The following is an 18,173-nucleotide window of genomic DNA, read 5'->3' on the forward strand; positions in this document are numbered from 1 at the left end:
TCTCATGAAGTGTTTATTTAATATGAAGATGGCATAAGGTAGATCTATTGCAGATCATTTAAATGAGTTTAATATTGTTACTAGTTAGTTATCTTTTGTGGCTATTAATTTTGATAAAGAAATTAGGGCTCTCTTGATTTTGTGTTATTTCCTTGAAAGTTAGAATGGCTTGGTAATGGTTGTGAGTAATTCTATTTTTGGATCTAATACCTTAAAATATGATGATGTGATCAATGTTATTTTCAATGAAGAAATTTGTAGGAAAACCCCAAGTGGATCTACATGAATGCACAAAGTAGAGGCAGAATGACTAAGAGAGGGAATAATTCCAAAAATCATGGGAAATCAAGAGGAAAGTCAAAGGGGAAGAGGTCTCAATATAGAGGACTAAGAGATTGCCAGTACTATGGTAAACCAGGGCATAAGAAGAAAGATTGTTGGACTCAAAAAAATAGTGAAGGAGATAATGCTTTATTCTAAGTTAATGGGTGTTGCACACATTGCATAATATTTTTATATTATTTTATTTTATGTTATTATGTAATGTTGTATGTAGGAGCACCTAGATAGATGTGCAACATGTAAAGATCCCCATGGGATATACTTAATGAGTTGTATTGTAACATTGTGATAATATTTTATGTAATTATTTAATATTGGAGAAAAGAATTTAAATTCCAGTATTAAATGTGGGGTCAATGGATTAGGTAGCACATGGTTTATATAATACCACTTGATAGTTTTGTGGGACTTGCTACTATATAAGCAGCCACAAGGGTAGTTGTTGTGTCAATGTGAGAAGACAGAAGGCAAAAAGGAAAGAGTTGAGCAGGACAAGGGCCAAGGGAGCATTTGTGAAGGTTGGAAGCATGGCATGGGATGTGTTGATTCATGCCTGTTCACATGGATTTCTCAGTTGTGGCTATGGCTTTGAAGGCTTCCATGATCGTATTGTAATGTTGTTTTTGTTGAATAATACATGGTGATGGATGCTTTTGGAGGCTAGGTTTCTCCCTCAATGAGGGTTTCCCAGGGTATATCTTGTGTCACATTTTGTGGGTATGTTGTCTATTCTCTTGCATGTGGATTTTAATTGCATATTCATTTCAGATCTATTATGGGTTATGTGGAAATAGTTATATTCTTTCTTGCAAGTTTTCTTACAAGTGGTATCAAAGCTATGGTTTTCTTATTGTAACCCTAGATTGAATCCAATTGGAAATGTATTCTTACATATGCAAAATTGTCCACCAAGCCATCTAGAATATTGAGAGTGTTTAACATATTTTAGTATGATCACACTCTTAAACTCATCCATAAATGCATGACAACTAACTTTATCTATAACTAGATCACGCCTTCTTCCAATCTTCCCATCCTTCAATGGATATTCAATAGTTTTGAATCTTTTTACTTCAACTAATTGTTGTCCAAAAGTAGTCAAAGCATTTTCATGAAAAAATTCATCTAACAAAGAAAGATTGCCACACATATCACATGTACTAGAAAGACATGCATTGAAAAGAAAGTATTGATCATTAGGTGGCTTACAAAAAAAACCTGATATGAAATCTTTTATAGTTTGAGGTGATATTTTTATACCGCATTCTTGCAACATATCTTTACTATGCATGGTACCATGTATAGATCGAATACATCATAATGGTAACGAAATTGAATATGATTTTTACAACAACATGTGATTCTTTCCTCGGTAATCCTTACATACCATGGTTTACACTTTTCAAAAGATCTTTGACTAATGGTAATATTTAATACCTTACCATCTACAAATTTTTTAAACAATTCACTTTGAGTCATGTCTAAAAGGTGTTTAGGATGTGGATCATGTATTTTTGACCTAATTCTCAATTTAAGAACATCTCTTGAATTAGGTGATACTCTTGTATTATCATGCCAAAAAAATTCAATCAAACTTTTGACTTCACTAGTAAGTTTCATATCATATCTCGGGAGTCTACCACTAGAAGTCCATAAAGTATTTGTTGGATCACATTCAAAGTTAACCCTTCTCTTTACAGCTCTTTCTAAAGTCTTACGATTCATATTAAGATATCCACTTATGTTGCTAATCAATCTTTTGTCAGATGTTGATTTGTTAACTAAAGCTATTGTTATTGCTCGTCCTGCTGCATTCTTATCTTTAGATTGACTTCTCTTTCCCATAACATCAAAGGCACTAGCAATAGTGGATACAACTTCTTTTAAAGACTCATTTTTACTCTTGGGTTTTCCATACATTCCCAACCTTCTCATTACTTTTCGCATTTTAAACATTTTAATTATTTGCAACATTAGTTGACATCGAAACCCAAATTTCTTATTATAAAAAAATGCCTATACAGTCTATTTGCATGTGTACTAATTTGTATCCATGAAACCAATCCCTCAAGATTATCTAACACATCATTAGGAATATGAAAATTATGTTCAGACACTTTACTATCATCCTGACATGTTTGTTCAGTAGTTGGTGTTTCTATGTCTACATTCATGCAATTTTTATTTTCAGACACTTTATTATTTTCACTGTTATTTGGGATTTGAATATCATTTTCAAATTTTCTTGGTATTTCTTTTGAGGTAGGCATTTTAATTGGAGTGTTTTGTGCATGATCGTTTGACAATTGCTTCTCATGAAAGAAATCTAAATCGTTTAAATTGTAACCTGCTTCTAAAAAATCACCAATTTCATCACAAGAGAAAATTTGATGGTTTGGAGACACATTTGTACTGAATGCATGATTAGAATGTGCACTTGAATTTTCTTGTATTGGGTTCTCTTCTTTGACCTCTTCATCCATCATGGTATTCTTAATGTCTTTCTCCTTTGAAACATTGTTCAAGTCTCTAATTCTCTGTCTTCTCTCTCATTGATGTTGTGCTTCATTCTCTTTATTTGTTGCAGTCTCCTCATCTGTTAGAACTTTTTCTTTCTTCTTTCTCCATTGTTTTGATCTCATGTTTGCACCAATTTTGAATTTGAATTACTAGCTTGCAAATTGTATAAGAGGACAAGAAAATAGAATAAGCATGACAAAATTCGTTTCTGCAGATCGAAACTATTATTCAATCATTTCAATCATTGAAATTTGGTCGATAGGGCAACTTTTGGGGCCCAACAGGTACATTAGAAATGGGTACCCGATTGCTTAAAAATTGGGCACTCGATTCTTTAAAAATTGGGTACCCATTTATAAATTGGGTACCCGATTTTAAAAAGAATTGGGTACCTGATTTTTAAATAGTCAGGTACAACAGTTTAAAGCAATCGGGCACCCGATTTTTGAATTACAAATTAGGTGCCCGATTCTTGAGACATGAGCAGGAATTTGGTATGGCTCTTGACTTTTGCATGGGGTTTTATCTTTGGGAAAAGGCATGGCATAGGCTTGGTCCCACCAAGCCATGCTTTTATGATCCTTTTTTTTTCTAAGGCATTTAATCGACAATTTCTAGTATTGTCATAATTCGTTTATAGTCATTCCCATTAAATTTTTTGATGAGACAAAAACTCATTATAGGTCTTACTGTTCTAATTTTAAAAATGTAAATTTTATAGCATTATTAGTTTATTTTCTATTTTTCCATTATTTATTAATCAAAACTATCTCCTAAACATTGAAAAGTGACATTCACTAAAACTTTAATAACTTTTTTATTTTATAATTTTTCTTAAATTAATTTATATGTCATCAATCTACGTACAATTCTTTTAATATTTAAAAAAAATTGAAAGAAGTGAGATTTTGATCAAATTATGTGGTCCATACAAGAGAGGTTTTAAAATTTACCTTTATAGCCAATTAATAATTAATAATAAAAAAATTATTCAATAAAAAATTAAGGAAAAATATTGTCATCAATCTTAGGTGTATTAGGTAACCCTCTTTAAAAGGATTTGTGAAAATTTATTTATTTGTGTCAAATTATGGTGTCCGTACACGAGCATGGTATGGTCTTCAAACAGGCATTTTGAAAATGTGGTTTTTAAAGATCCATACCAAAAAAAAATCTATCATATGGGTATACAAATAAATTACATATTCAAAAACTAGATTCTGAACACTAAAAATTTTATTTCCAGAGTTTTTTATATTCAATCTTTAAATACCTCAAATTTTGACATCAATTGACAAAAAATTTCAAAAACAAGAAAAACACTTCCACTTTTTGGCCAAAAGTGAGACCCAACTTCTTGCACTAACCCTGTTATGATGGGATATTGGTAGACTTTGGACATGTCAAATTGTTGGACAAAAGGATTTTTTGAATGTTTCATTTAAATGGGGGTTTTAGGGTGTAGCTTGTAGAAATGACCTCCTAAGTAAAAATAGACCTCACCATTGGATTTGGATCGACATTTTCATAAATTTTGATATATAATATACCCTAGTTTGGACATGTTTAGAGGAAATGAAAGATCTTTTTTAGTTTTAAACTATGATGGCCGTCAAATTTAATCTCGTTGAAATTTTTGTCACAAAAAAAGTCACAGTGAAAATGGTAAAAATACTATCTTAGTAAAATAGTCATAACTTTCTCTCAGGTTATCAAATTTTAGACTTCTTATAGGGATTCAAAAGCTAATTGATAGCACTACAAGTTGATGCACATATGGTTCTATGATTTTGAATTTTTTTTTAAGTTTTAAGAGCCCAAAACTTAGACGTTGTTTATTTTTTAGCATAGATTAAGGTATAACTTGGGCATACTGAGCCAAATTTTGGACTTTGAGTAGTCAACAAAAAGCTCTTTCAAAGCTCTATGCATTGGTTTAGATTTGGTGTAGGTTTGGCATGATTTATTTAGTGATATATTGATCTGAATAGTTTATAGTATATATTGACTATGGTAACATTGTGAGTTTATGACATTGTATATTTTTTGAGATTTAAGATTTGATGTCATTGTATACTTAGTTCATATTTCAGATTGGTCTCATATTGATATGATTATCAGTGTTTTGTTTGGATATATATGATGACTTGTTGGGTACAAGTTGTGCATTATTGTAAGCAACCTATACTTATAGGTTGCATTTATGACTTGGATATGGGTTGTCTTTGTCCATTAATCTTTCATTATTGATGCATATTCAAGTTGGTGGCTTAGATTTGGGTTGTCTATACTCTAAGTCACATGATTTGCTGATTTTTCTTCATATAAAAAGATGAGATGTTGCTACCAGGTACAATCATGGTGGAGAATTGTGGTTGACTATTTCATGCTAATAGATTGGACATATTGAGAGACAATTGCTTGGTTCATAGATGTGATCATGGTATCATGGATTTTGGCATGACATAATTGGATATACAATTACATCCTTGATGTTCATTGACTTGGATTCATGATTTGGTTATGGTGGTATATCTTCTTGGTTGAGGATCATGGTTCTTTATTTTATTTTGAGGAGCTCATGATGTGCACTTTGAGTTCTTTGATGGTTTGATGCCTTGGTTGATTCTCATGGTTAGAGGATGGTTTTTCATCATGACATCATGGATAGCTTGGATACATGGTTTAGTGGGAGCTTGTGATAGTGATGAGGTGAAAGTGCAGGATTAGTTCCTTGTTTGGTTTGTGTCTTGTTGGGTTTGGAGATCTTGGTTTCACTTGGTACTGACACTTTGGTTGTGTGAGTGTAAACCTTGAGGATCTTTGTGTAGGAGATAGATTGTATGATTCCATGGGTGACTTGGTACCATGGTTGAGTGGGAGTACTTGGCATTAATATATTTATTGAGTGTTTGTAGATGTTGGAGATTTGTCTTAGATCCTATTGTTGCAAAAGTGTCTAGGACATTTGCATGGTGCACTTTTTATCTCCATGGTGTGTGAAGATGGTTAGATCTTGAGGACTCATGGGGTTCTTGGTTATCTTTATGGTGTGTGGAGATGGTTCTTCATGGTATGTGGAGATGGTTTTCTTCATGGTGTGTGGAGATGGTTACATCTTGAGGACTAATATAGTTCTTGGTAAAGGTGTGGTTTATGCTTTTATTTGACATGTTATTGTTGGTGTTAGAATGGTTTCATTATTATGTCATGGCATACTCTTGATATGCATTTAGAGTTGTGACATTTTATAGTATGTTCATATGGAGCATGTTATCTCTTTGGTTGAGATGGTTAGAACATGTTGTCATGTTTATGTTCTTGAGGCCATGGTTGGAACTTTGACAATGATCTTGGTTTACTTTCTTGGTATTGAGTACATTGATCATAAGTTGGATACTTCATGATATTGCTATGTTGTATTTGGAGTTGGCATGGATTGATTAGTTGTGGATGCTCATGAATACTTAGAGATAGTGGTGGTGTTGATTTCTCTTGGATTAGAGAAGTATTTGTTGGAAAAATTGATGGTTTCAACAAGAAGTTCAAGGGGCAGTCACCTGATATGGACTTGAGAGGAGATTGTTCATAGATGAGTCTTGGTTGGAGACTTGGATATCTTGATGTGCATTCTCATTCTCCACTCTTGGTCTACTCGACAATTTTCTACTTGAGAGGTATAGCCCATTGTTTCTCTTAGGTGTATTATGTTTATGCTTGTCTTTCATGGATGTAGATCTTGAGCTATGGTACATCAATTAGTTTTGGAGGGTTCATTTGAGAGATGGTTTTGCATCAGTTATCTCCATTTTCATATGTTGTTATGTTGGTTGAATTTAGAAAATAGTTTTATATTGGTCATATTGATTGGATTAGGAATGATTATTCCTTGGTTTAGGAATGGTTTATGTGTTTGACCTTCTTGTGAGAGGCTTACATCCATGATTAGTTATATGGTATGGTTTGGGTGTTGTTGAGGCTTCTTGTTGAGGTTTTATGGAGTAGATCATACTTGCACATTTTACATCTAGAGGTGTGTGTAGAAGAGCATGATACAAGTTATTATTTTTATGGCTTCTCTTTAGTCTTAATTATCTTCCTAGATATTTGGTTTTTCCTACATTGGATTTGAGATTGGTTTGAGATTGTGATCATTGTTTTGTATTTATGTATGTCATGTGAGAGATGACATGGCTATTCCTTTATCTCTTTCCTTTGCTAGTTGTGGAGAACATGGGAGAGCATTGGATACTTATTATGAGAGTTGTTCTTATAGCTTATTGGTTTATGTATTGTGGATGTCCTTGAGACTACATGGATTCACTTCTTTGAGATGTTGTGAGTAGATTGGTTATAGATTTGACATTATCTTTTGTAGTGGGAGCTTCTTGAAGTATATGTAGTAGGTATTGCTCTTGATGCTTGTAATTGCAAGTTATATATTGGATATGTTGATGATGTGAGATTCACTTGGTATAACTTTGGAGGTATGGATTGTTGGATGGATTTGGCACTTGCTATAAGTGTTATTTCAACTATGGACATTTTTTGACAACTATAGATTTATGTGATTACCTTTAGATTAGGTTTTTGTACTTGGCATTTTAGTTGGTACAAGATTTTATGATCTTCTAATGTGACAAGTTGGGTGGCTTTCTCTTTGGATGACTTCTATGTATGTCCAATAGTAGTGGCATAATAGGAGGTGGCTTCATTCATGTTTGAGATGTTTGATACTTTGATTTTGTTGTAGGTACCAGGATGGAGCACATAATGTACTTTGATCCATAATGGTGGATGTGTTGGGAGGGATTGTTCCCTTATTTATTTATGTGGCTACAAATTGACCCTATGTAATGTATACAAGTGGGAGATTGTTGAGATAATGGGTGTTGCACACATTGCAGAATATTGTTAAAAATTGTATTATTTTATTTTATTATGTAATGTTGTATCTAGGAGCACCTAGATGGTCGTGTAACATGTAAAGATTCCCATGGGATATACTTGATGAGTTGTATTGTAACATTGAGTTAGGATAAAACCACGGACAGAAATAAAAACTACATGCAAATATAACCAATAAAAGAAAATAATAGATCACACATAAATGAACACAAGGCACCATGATTTAGCATGGTTCACCCAATTCCTGGGCTACATCCACTATAATGCAAGTCTAATATTATTACAATCTAGTGATTACAACCTAATTACAATCTGTAATCCCTTACAACTCAATACCGCTGTAAAAAGCAATTTTGCATCACAACATAATAACAAAATACCTAACCCTAAACCCTTTTATACAAGTATTTTATGTCATTTTAGGGTTATAATTAATAATTACATGTCAGCCCAAAATCTTGATAAAATAGGGCCCAAATTTCTTTTTTTAATTATGGAGTATGTACAGTACTTTCCTAAGCAGTCACCACAATCTAACAATCTCCCAATTGGGGACTGATCAAGCTCCACACTAAATAATAATCTCCCACTTGGAGGCTGATCCTGTAGCAATATCACTACCACATGGGGCTCCCACTCGATCAAACCACCCTAGACTCTGCTATTCTTTTATTCATGTTCAGTCTAGAAGACCAAATGAAGTTGATGAGGTGTTCAACTTCTCCCTTATTACAACCTTTGTCAACATATCTGTTGGATTGTCATTTGTATGTATCTTCTCTAGCTTTAACTGTCCATCCTCCAAAATTGACCGAATGAAATGGTACCACAACTATATGTTTTTGGTCTTAGAATGAAAAGTTGAATTCTTTACAAGATGAATGGCACTTTGACTATCTATGAAGAAATAATTATCCTTTAGAGGATATCCCAATTCTTCCAAGAAGAACTGAAGCCATATCATCTCCTTGGTTGCCTTTGTAGTAGCAATATACTCTACCTCTATAGTGGATAGAGAATTAATCTTCTATAACCTAGAAACCCAACTCACAGCTCCCCCACCAATAGTAAAGACATAACCTATAGTACTCTGTCTGGTATCAATATCCCTTGCCAAATCTGAGTTAACATAACCCTATAAATTAGTAGTAGAGCCCCCAAAGTGTAAACACTTATTGGATGTGCCTCTCAGATATCTGAAAATCCATTTGACTACATTCCAATGCTCAATTCCTAGATGACTCCTATACTTGCTAATGACTCCCATTGCATGTGCAATATCTAGCCTAGTGCATACCATAGCATACATCAAGCTTCCTATAGCTAAAGCATAGGGTACCTTGGACATCTTATCCTCCTCTTCATGTGTCATAGGACACATCTCCTTAGTCAATTTCAAATGACCAGGTAAAGGTGTGCTGACAGCTTTAGCATTCTCTATAGAGAAACGTTGCAACACCTTCTCAACATAATCAGCCTGAGATAGCATCAATGTTTTATTCTTCCTATCTCTGCAAATCTTCATACCAAGAGTTTTTTTTGCTACCCCCAAATCCTTCATAGCAAATGCATGTGCTAATTGGTGTTTCAGCCCCTTAATATGATCCATGTTAGACCCAGCTACAAGCATATCATCAACATATAAACATAACATAATGTAGCTATCATCATCCAACCTCTTAAAATAAACATAGAAATCTGAATGACACCTATTATATCCATGTTCATGCATAAAACTATCAAATTTCAAATACCATTGCCGAGGTGCTTGCTTCAAGCCATATAAACTTTTTTTCAATTTGCACACTAAGTTCTCCTTACCTTTGACCTCAAAACCCCATGGCTGAGCCATATATATTTCTTCATCCAAATCACCATGAAGGAAGGCTATTTTAACATCCAGTTGCTCTAAATGCAAATCTTTAGTAGCCACAAGACTCAAAACAGTACGGATAGAAGTTATTTTAACAACAGGAAAAAATATCTCATCAAAATCAATTCCCTTTTCCTGTGCAAATCTTTCTACAACTAACCTGGCCTTAAATCTTTTCTTACCTCCTTCCTCTTCTTTCAACCTGTAAACCCACTTATTTTATAAAGATTTTTTACCTATAGAAACTTGCACAAATCCCATATCTTATTCTTCAGTAAAGAGTCTATTTCATCTTTCATTGCAGACTCCCACTGAATCTTAGTATCCACCTGCACAGCTTCATCATAACTTTCAGGTTCACCAGCATCAGTAAGTAAAATAGAATACAAAGAGGGAGAAAATCTTTGTGGAGGTCTAATTTGCCTCGTTAACCATCTAACATTCACTAGTGTGTGTGGTATTTGTTGTTGCGGTTGTTGCACATCATGAGGAATGGCTAAAACATCAACTTTTGGAGTATCATCCAGCACTACATAATCATCTTCTTTCTTCTCATGTTGCTGTAACAAATCTTTGTACAACACTTTCTCATTGAATATGGCATCTCGGCTTCTTACAATTTTATGATTTTCAAAATCCCAAAGCCTATAACCAAATTCATCAATGCCATATCCAACAAAGACACATTTCATTGATTTAGCTTCTAGCTTGGTTCTATTTTCAGAGTCTATATGAGCAAAAGCTTCACAATCAAAGGTCTTGAGAAAAGAATAACTCACCTTCTTACCAGTCCATGCCTCCTCTAGAATAACACAGCCCAAAGGAGTAGAGGGACCTCTATTAATCAAATATGCGGTAGTATTGACAGCCTCTACCCACATGTTTAAGGGCAACCTAGCATGCAACCTCATGCTCCTTGTGCGCTCCATTATAGTCATGTTCATGCATTAAGCCACTCCATTTTCCTGTGGAGTCTTTGGAATAGTTTTATGTCTACGAATAACATTAGTGGAGCAATAATCTTCAAATTCATGAGTGTAATACTCACCACCATTATCAGATCTAAGACATTTTAATTTCTTACCAGTCTCATTTTCAACCAAGCATTTCTATTTCTTAAAAATTTGAAATACATCAGATTTCTATTTAAGGAAATAAATCCATACTTTTCTAGTTGTGTCATCAATAAATGTAACATAATAATGAGAGCCACCAAGGGAAGATACCTAAGCTAGTCCCCATACATCTTTATTCACAAGCTCTAATTTCTCCTTTTTTTTTTTCTTTCCAATCTTTACAAAACTCACTCTCTTTTATTTTTCATACACACAACTTTCATAGAAATCCATATTAACACATTTCAGACCTGGTAAAAATTTTTTTGAATGAAGTACTTTCATACCTTTCTCACTCATGTGCCCAAGTTTGTTGTGCCATAGCACTATATCAGAATCTATAGTAGCTATTTGTTCTCCCTGCTCAACTGTAGCAATTGTTCCTGAACTTTTATTTTTCTCTGAAACAATCAAAGTAGAAGGAACAATATGACCTATACAAAGATATAAGGTGCTTACTTTCACACCTTTTGCTACTACAAGGGAACCTTTTGAAACCTTCCAATTTTTATCATTAAAAGTAACTACACAACCCTCATCACCGAGTTGCCTTGTTGAAATTAAATTCCTACTCATCCTTGGAACATGTCTTACGTCATGTAGTAGCCAATGATTCCCATTCTGCGACTTAATCTTAATTTTTTCCTTTCCAACAATCTGACAGGGTCCATTATCCCCCAAATAAACAACCCCAAAATCCCCTTGGACATAATCAATGAAATAACCTCTATGAGGTGTAGCATGAAATGAAGCACCAAAATCTAAAACCCATGAATCATCAACACTTTCTAAAGACAAAATCAAAGCATCCTCTTTAGATTTTTTACTTACCACATTTGCCTCCTTGTCTCCATCTAATTTATCTCTTTCATTTTTCTTTTGATTCTAGCAATCTTTCTTTTTATGACCTAGTTTCCCACAGTACCAACAGTTGTTCGATCCTCTCAATTGAGACCTCTTTCCCTTTGACTTTCCTCTTGATTTCTCACAATTTCTAAAGTTATTTCCTCTCTCAATCGTTCTACCCTTGCTTTGTGCATTCAAAGAACTTCTTGATGTAGATCCACCAAAGGATTTTCTATGAGTTTTCTCACTTAAAATAACACTGATCACATCATCATATTTTAGGGTACTAGATCCAGGAATAGAATTACTCACTGCCATTACCAAGCCATTCCAGATTTCAGACAAAGAACACAAAATCAAGAGAGCCCTAATTTTTTCATCAAAATTGATACCCATAGAAGATTACTAACTAGTAATAGTATTAAACTCATTTAAATGATCTGCAACAGATCCACCTTCTACCATTTTCATATTAAATAAACGCTTAATAAGAAATACCTTGTTTGAAGTGGAGGGCTTTTCATATAGTGTCACTAGGGTTTTCATCAATTCTTTTGTCGTCTTTACTTTTGTAATATTAAATGCCACTGATGGTGCTAGGCATAATTGAATGCTTCCAAGAGCCTTTTTGTCTAAAAGATCTCATTCATCATTTGACATAGTTTTCTAATTCTTGGCTTTGCCTTTCAATGGCTTCCATAAATCTTTCTAATACAGATAGTCTTCCATTTGCATCTTCCATAATTGGAAGTTCTGCCCATTAAACCTATCAACCCTTAGCTTACCCTCATCTACCATCACTCCCACTCAATTGTGAGACTCCCACTTGACTGTGAGACTTTCCTACAAAGGATAACTGAAAGACGGCCTCATTGATACCACTTGTTAGGATAAAACCATGAACAAAAATAAAAACTACATGCAAATATAACCAATAATAAAAAATAATAGATCATACAGAAATAAACACAAGGCACCAAGATTTAATGTGGTTCACCCAATCCCTAGGCTACATCTACCAAATTGCAAGTCCAATATTATTACAATCCAGTGATTACAACCTGATTACAATCTGTTATCCCTTACAACTCAATACCGCCACAAGAAGCAAGTTTGCATCACAACATAATAATAAAATACCTAACCCTAAACCCTTTTATACAAGTATTTTATGCCATTTTAGGGTTATAATTAATAATTACATGTTAGCCCAAAATCTCGATAAAATAGGGCCCAATTTTTTTTAAAAAAATTATGGAGTATGTACAGTACTTTCTTGATCAGTCACCACAATCTAACAGGACTTGCTACTATATAAGTAGCCACAATGGTATTTTTTGTGTGAATATGAGAAGATAGAAGGCAAAAATGGAAGAGTTAAGCAAGACAAGGCTTGACAGGTTAGCCAAAGGAGCATTTGTGAAGGTTGGAAGCATGGCATAGGATGTGTGGGTTCATGATTATTCACATGGATTGCTTGATTGTGGCTATGGCTTTGACGGCTTCCCTGGTTGTATTGCAATGGTGTTTTTTTTTGAAAAATACATGGTGATGGATGCTTTTGGAGGCTAGGTTTTTCTCTCAATGAGGGTTTCGTAGGGTATATCTTGTGTCACATTTTGTGGGTATGTTGTCTATTATCTTGCATGTGGATTTTAATTGCATATTTATTTCAGAACTATTATGGGTTATGTGGAAATGGTTATATTCTTTCTTACAAGTTTCCTTACACTTTATTCACTATAGAGGCAAAGTATGTTGCTACAAAAATAGCCAAGGAGATTATATGGATTTAGTTCTTCCTAGAAGAATTGGGACACCCTCAAAGTGATAATTATTTGTTTACTGATAGTCAAAGTTTCATTCATCTTGCAAAGAATTCAACTCTCCATTCAAAGACAAAACACATTCAGTTGTGGTACCATTTCATTTAGTTAGTTTTTGGATGATGGATAGTTAAAGTTGGACAAGATACTGATAGATAACAATCTAGTGGATATGTTTACAAAGGTAGTGAAAAGGGAGAACCCGAACTCCTTTTTAGCTTTAGTTGGCCTTCTATATTGAGGAGAATAAAAGAATAGCAAAGTCTAGGGTGGTTTGATCTAGTGGGAGCCTCATGGAGTAAGGTGATCAGTCTCCAAGTGGGAAATTGTTGTCTAGTGTAGATCTTGATTAGCCTACAAGTGGGAGATTGTTAGTTTGTGGTGATTGATCAAGGAAGTACTGTGCATACTTCATAGTTCCTAAAAATAATTGGATGTTATTTTATCAAGATTTTGAGCCAACATGTAATTATTAATTATAACCTTAAAGTAGTAAAAAATCTTGTATAAGAGGAGATTAGGGTTAGCGGCTTTCATAGTGTATGATGCAAAGATTGTGTCTTACATGGTATTGAGCTATAAGGGATTACAGATAGTAATTAGGTCATAATCACTACATTATAATAATATTGGACTTATTGTTTGGTGGACATAGCCCAAGGTTTGGGTGAACCACGTTAAATCTTGGTATCTTGTGCTCCCTTCTCTTTGATTTATTATTTTCTAATGTTGGTTATATTTGCATGTAATTTTTATTTTTGTCTATGGTTTAAGCCTAACAAGTTTAAAGAAGTTCTCACCACAGTAGAAGTTTTAAGAGGACCTAATTTGGGACTACTTTTCCACATCCATACGGATGCCTCAAACTATGATATAGGTGTAACACTAGGTCAAAAGGTAGACTCAATTGAACATGCTATTTAGTTCATCAGTAAAAATTTGCAAGGTATAGATTTTAACTACATAGTTACTGAAAAAGAGATACTTGCAATTATTTATGTACTGAATAAATTTAGGTACTACATTAATGGATATGAAATACTTGTTCATATTGATCACTCTACTATAAAGTATCTAATGAATACACCTGCAATATTAGGAAGATTGGCTCCCTAGTTATTACTTATGTAGGAATTTGATATCACCATAATAGATAAACCCCAACAAGGCCAATGTGGTACTTGATTTTTTTCTCTCGGTTGTATCTCCATCATAATCTTGTAGCCATTGATGATAGTTTTGTAGATGAACACATTTTTCTGTTGTCATCCCAAATGTTAGGATTAAACTCAGACAAAAATAATAGTTACATACAAATACAACCAATACTAGAAAATAATAGATTGCACATAAGAGAACACAAGACACCAAGATTTATTGTGGTTCACCCAATCCCTAGGCTACATCCACCAATAGAAAATTCACTATTATTATTATCCAGTCTTTACAACTTGATTACAATCAGTAATGCCTTACAACTCAATACCGCCACAACAAACAATTTTTGCATCACACATTATGAAAATCCCTAACCCTAAGCCCTTTTTATACGAGCTTTTTGTCACTTACAAAATTAGGGCTAGAATAATAGAAAAATAGTAGCCAATGCATTTTACAATATAAGGGTATTTTTGGTGCACCTAGGGTGCTACCCCCAGAAACCCCCATAAGGGCATCACCCCTTGAGCCCAACTTGTACTATGACAAGAAATGCACTTGGGGTGCCACCCCAGGACCTTGTCTCACCATAGAAATAATATACAAGGAAACCACACTGAATAGACCTCTAAGTCTGATTAGGCTCCACATCACAACAATCTCCCACTTGGAGACTAATTAGACTCCACAACAATAACCTCCCACTTGGAGACTAATCATAGCACTACTAAACTTATAACTCCCATTGGAATATCAAACCACTGTGGACTCTGATGTTCTTTTATTTTGTTCAGTCAAGAAGACCAACCAAAACTAAAGAGGAATTTAGATTCTCCCTTTTCAATACCTTTGTAAACATATCTACTAGATTGTCATTTGTATGTATCTTCTCCATCTTTAACTGTCCATCATCCAAAACTAACCGAATGAAATGGTACCAAAATTGTATGTTTTTTTATCTTTGAATGTAGAGCTAAATTCTTTGCAAGATGAATGACACTTTGAATATCTATAAACAAATAATTATCCTTCTGAGGGTGTTCCAATTCTTCTAGGAAGAACTAAAGCCATATCATCTCCTTGGTTTCCACTATAGAAGCAGCATACTTTTACTTTGTAGTGGATAAAGCATTAACATTCTATAACCTAGAAACTAAGCTCGTGGTTGCCCCACCAATAGTAAATACATAACCTTTAGTACTCCACCTAGTATCAATATCCCCTGCCAAATCTAGGTCATCATGTCCTAGTAAATTAGTAGTAGAGCCCTCAAAATGTAAACACTTACTAAATGTTCCTCTCAAAAATTTGAGAATCCATTTAACTGCATTCTAATGCTCAATTTCTAGATGATTCATATACCAACTAACAACTCCCACTACATGTGCAATATCTAGCATTGTACATACCATAGCATACATCAAGCTTCCAACAACTAAATCATAAGGTATCATGGACATCTTATCCTCCTCTTCTTGTGTCCTTGGACACAACTCCTTAGTCAACTTCAAATGACCAGGTAAAAGTGTGCTGACAACGTTAGCATTCTCTATAGAGAAATGTTACAACACCTTCTCAATATAATCAGCCTAAGATAATGTCAATTTCATGTTCCTATCTCTATGAATCTTTATACCAATTATTTGTTTTGTTGTCCCAAATCATTCATAGAAAATGCATGTTCTAATTGGCATTTCAGCCACTTAATGTGATCCATGTTAGACCTAGCTACAAGCATATCATCAACATATAAACATAAAATAATGTAGCTATCACCATCCAACCTCTTAAACTAAACACAATGATTTGAGTGACACCTACTATATCCATGCTCATGCATAAACCTGTCAAATTTCAGATACCATTACCAAGGTGCTTTCTTCAAATCATATAAATATTTCTTCAATTTGCACACTAAGTTCTCCTTACCTTTGACCTCAAATCCTTGTGGCTATGCCATATATATCTCTTCATCCAAATCACCATGAAGGAAGGTTGTTTTAATATCAAGCTGCTCCAAATGCAAATTTTTAGTAGCCACAATACTTAAAATAATGCAAATAGAAATCATTTTAATAATGAAAAAAAATATGTCCTCAAAATCAATGCATTTTTTCTATGCAAATCCTTTTACAACTAGCTTGGCTTTAAATCTTTTCTTACCTCCTTCCTCTTCTTTCAACCTGTAAACCCACTTATTTTGTAAATCCCTTTTACCTATAGGTAATTTTCATAAATTCCATGTCTTATTTTTCAGCAAAGAGTCCATTTCTTCTTTCATTGTAGACTCCCACTAAATTTTAGTATCCACCTACATAGCTTCATCATAACATTCAGGTTCACCAACATCAATAAGTAAAATAGAATACAAAAAAGGGAAAAATCTTTTTGGAGGTCTACTTAGCCTTGTTGACCATCTAACATTCACTAATGTGTGTGGTATTCATTGTTGCAATTGTTGCACATCATGAGAAACTGTTGGAATATCATCTTTTGGAGTATAATTCAACACTACATAATCATTTTCTTTCTTCTCATCTTTCTGCAATAGATATTTATACAACACTTTCTTGTCGAATATGACATCCCTGCTTCTCATAATTTTATGATTTGCAAAATTCCAAAGAATATAACCAAATTCATTAATGCCATATCTAGAAAATACACATTTATTTGACTTAACTTCCAACTTGGTTCTATTTTCAAAATCTATATGAGCAAATGCTTCACAACCAAAGGTTTTGAGAAAAGAATAACTCAACTTCTTACCAGTCCATGCGTCTTCTGGAATACCATAGCCTAAAGAAGTAGAGTGACCTCTATTAATCAAATATACAATAGTATTAGTAGCCTTTGCCCACATGTTTAAGAGAAACCCTACATGCAACCCCATGCTTCATGTACGCTCCATTATAGACCTGTTTATGTGTTCAAGCACTCCATTTTCCTATGGAATCCTTGGAATAATTTTCTATCTATGAATATCATTAGTGGAACAATAATCTTCAAATTCATGATTACAATCACCATCATTATTAGATCTGAGACATTTTAATTTCTTACCAGTCTTATTTTCAACCAAGCGTTTCCATTTCTTAAAAGTTTTAAAAACATCACATTTTTGTCTAAGAAAATAAACCCATACTTTTCTAGTTACATCATCAATAAATGTAAAATAATAATGAGAGCCACTAAGGGAAGAAACTTGAGCTGGTCCCCATACATCTATACGCACAAGCTCTAATTTCTCACTTTTCTTTTCCTTCCCACTCTTCACAAAAATCACTCTCTTTTGTTTTTCGTACACACAACTTTCACAAAAATCCATATTAACACATTTTAAACCTAGAAAAACTTTCTTTGAATGAAGTACTTTCATACCTTTCTCACTCATGTGCCCAAGTCTATTGTGCCACAACATTGTATCAGAATTCATAGCAACTATTTGTTCTCCCTAGTCAACTATAACAATTGTTCCTAAACATTCATTTTTCTCTAAAATAATCAAAGTAGAAGGAACAATATGACTTGTACAAAGATATAAGGTGTGTACTTTCACACCTTTTGCTACTATAAGGGAACCTT

Source organism: Cupressus sempervirens, chromosome 5 (genome assembly GCF_028749045.1).
Source record: "Cupressus sempervirens isolate cs-2001-9-10 chromosome 5, ASM2874904v1, whole genome shotgun sequence".
NCBI classification, from domain to species: Eukaryota; Viridiplantae; Streptophyta; class Pinopsida; order Cupressales; family Cupressaceae; genus Cupressus; species Cupressus sempervirens.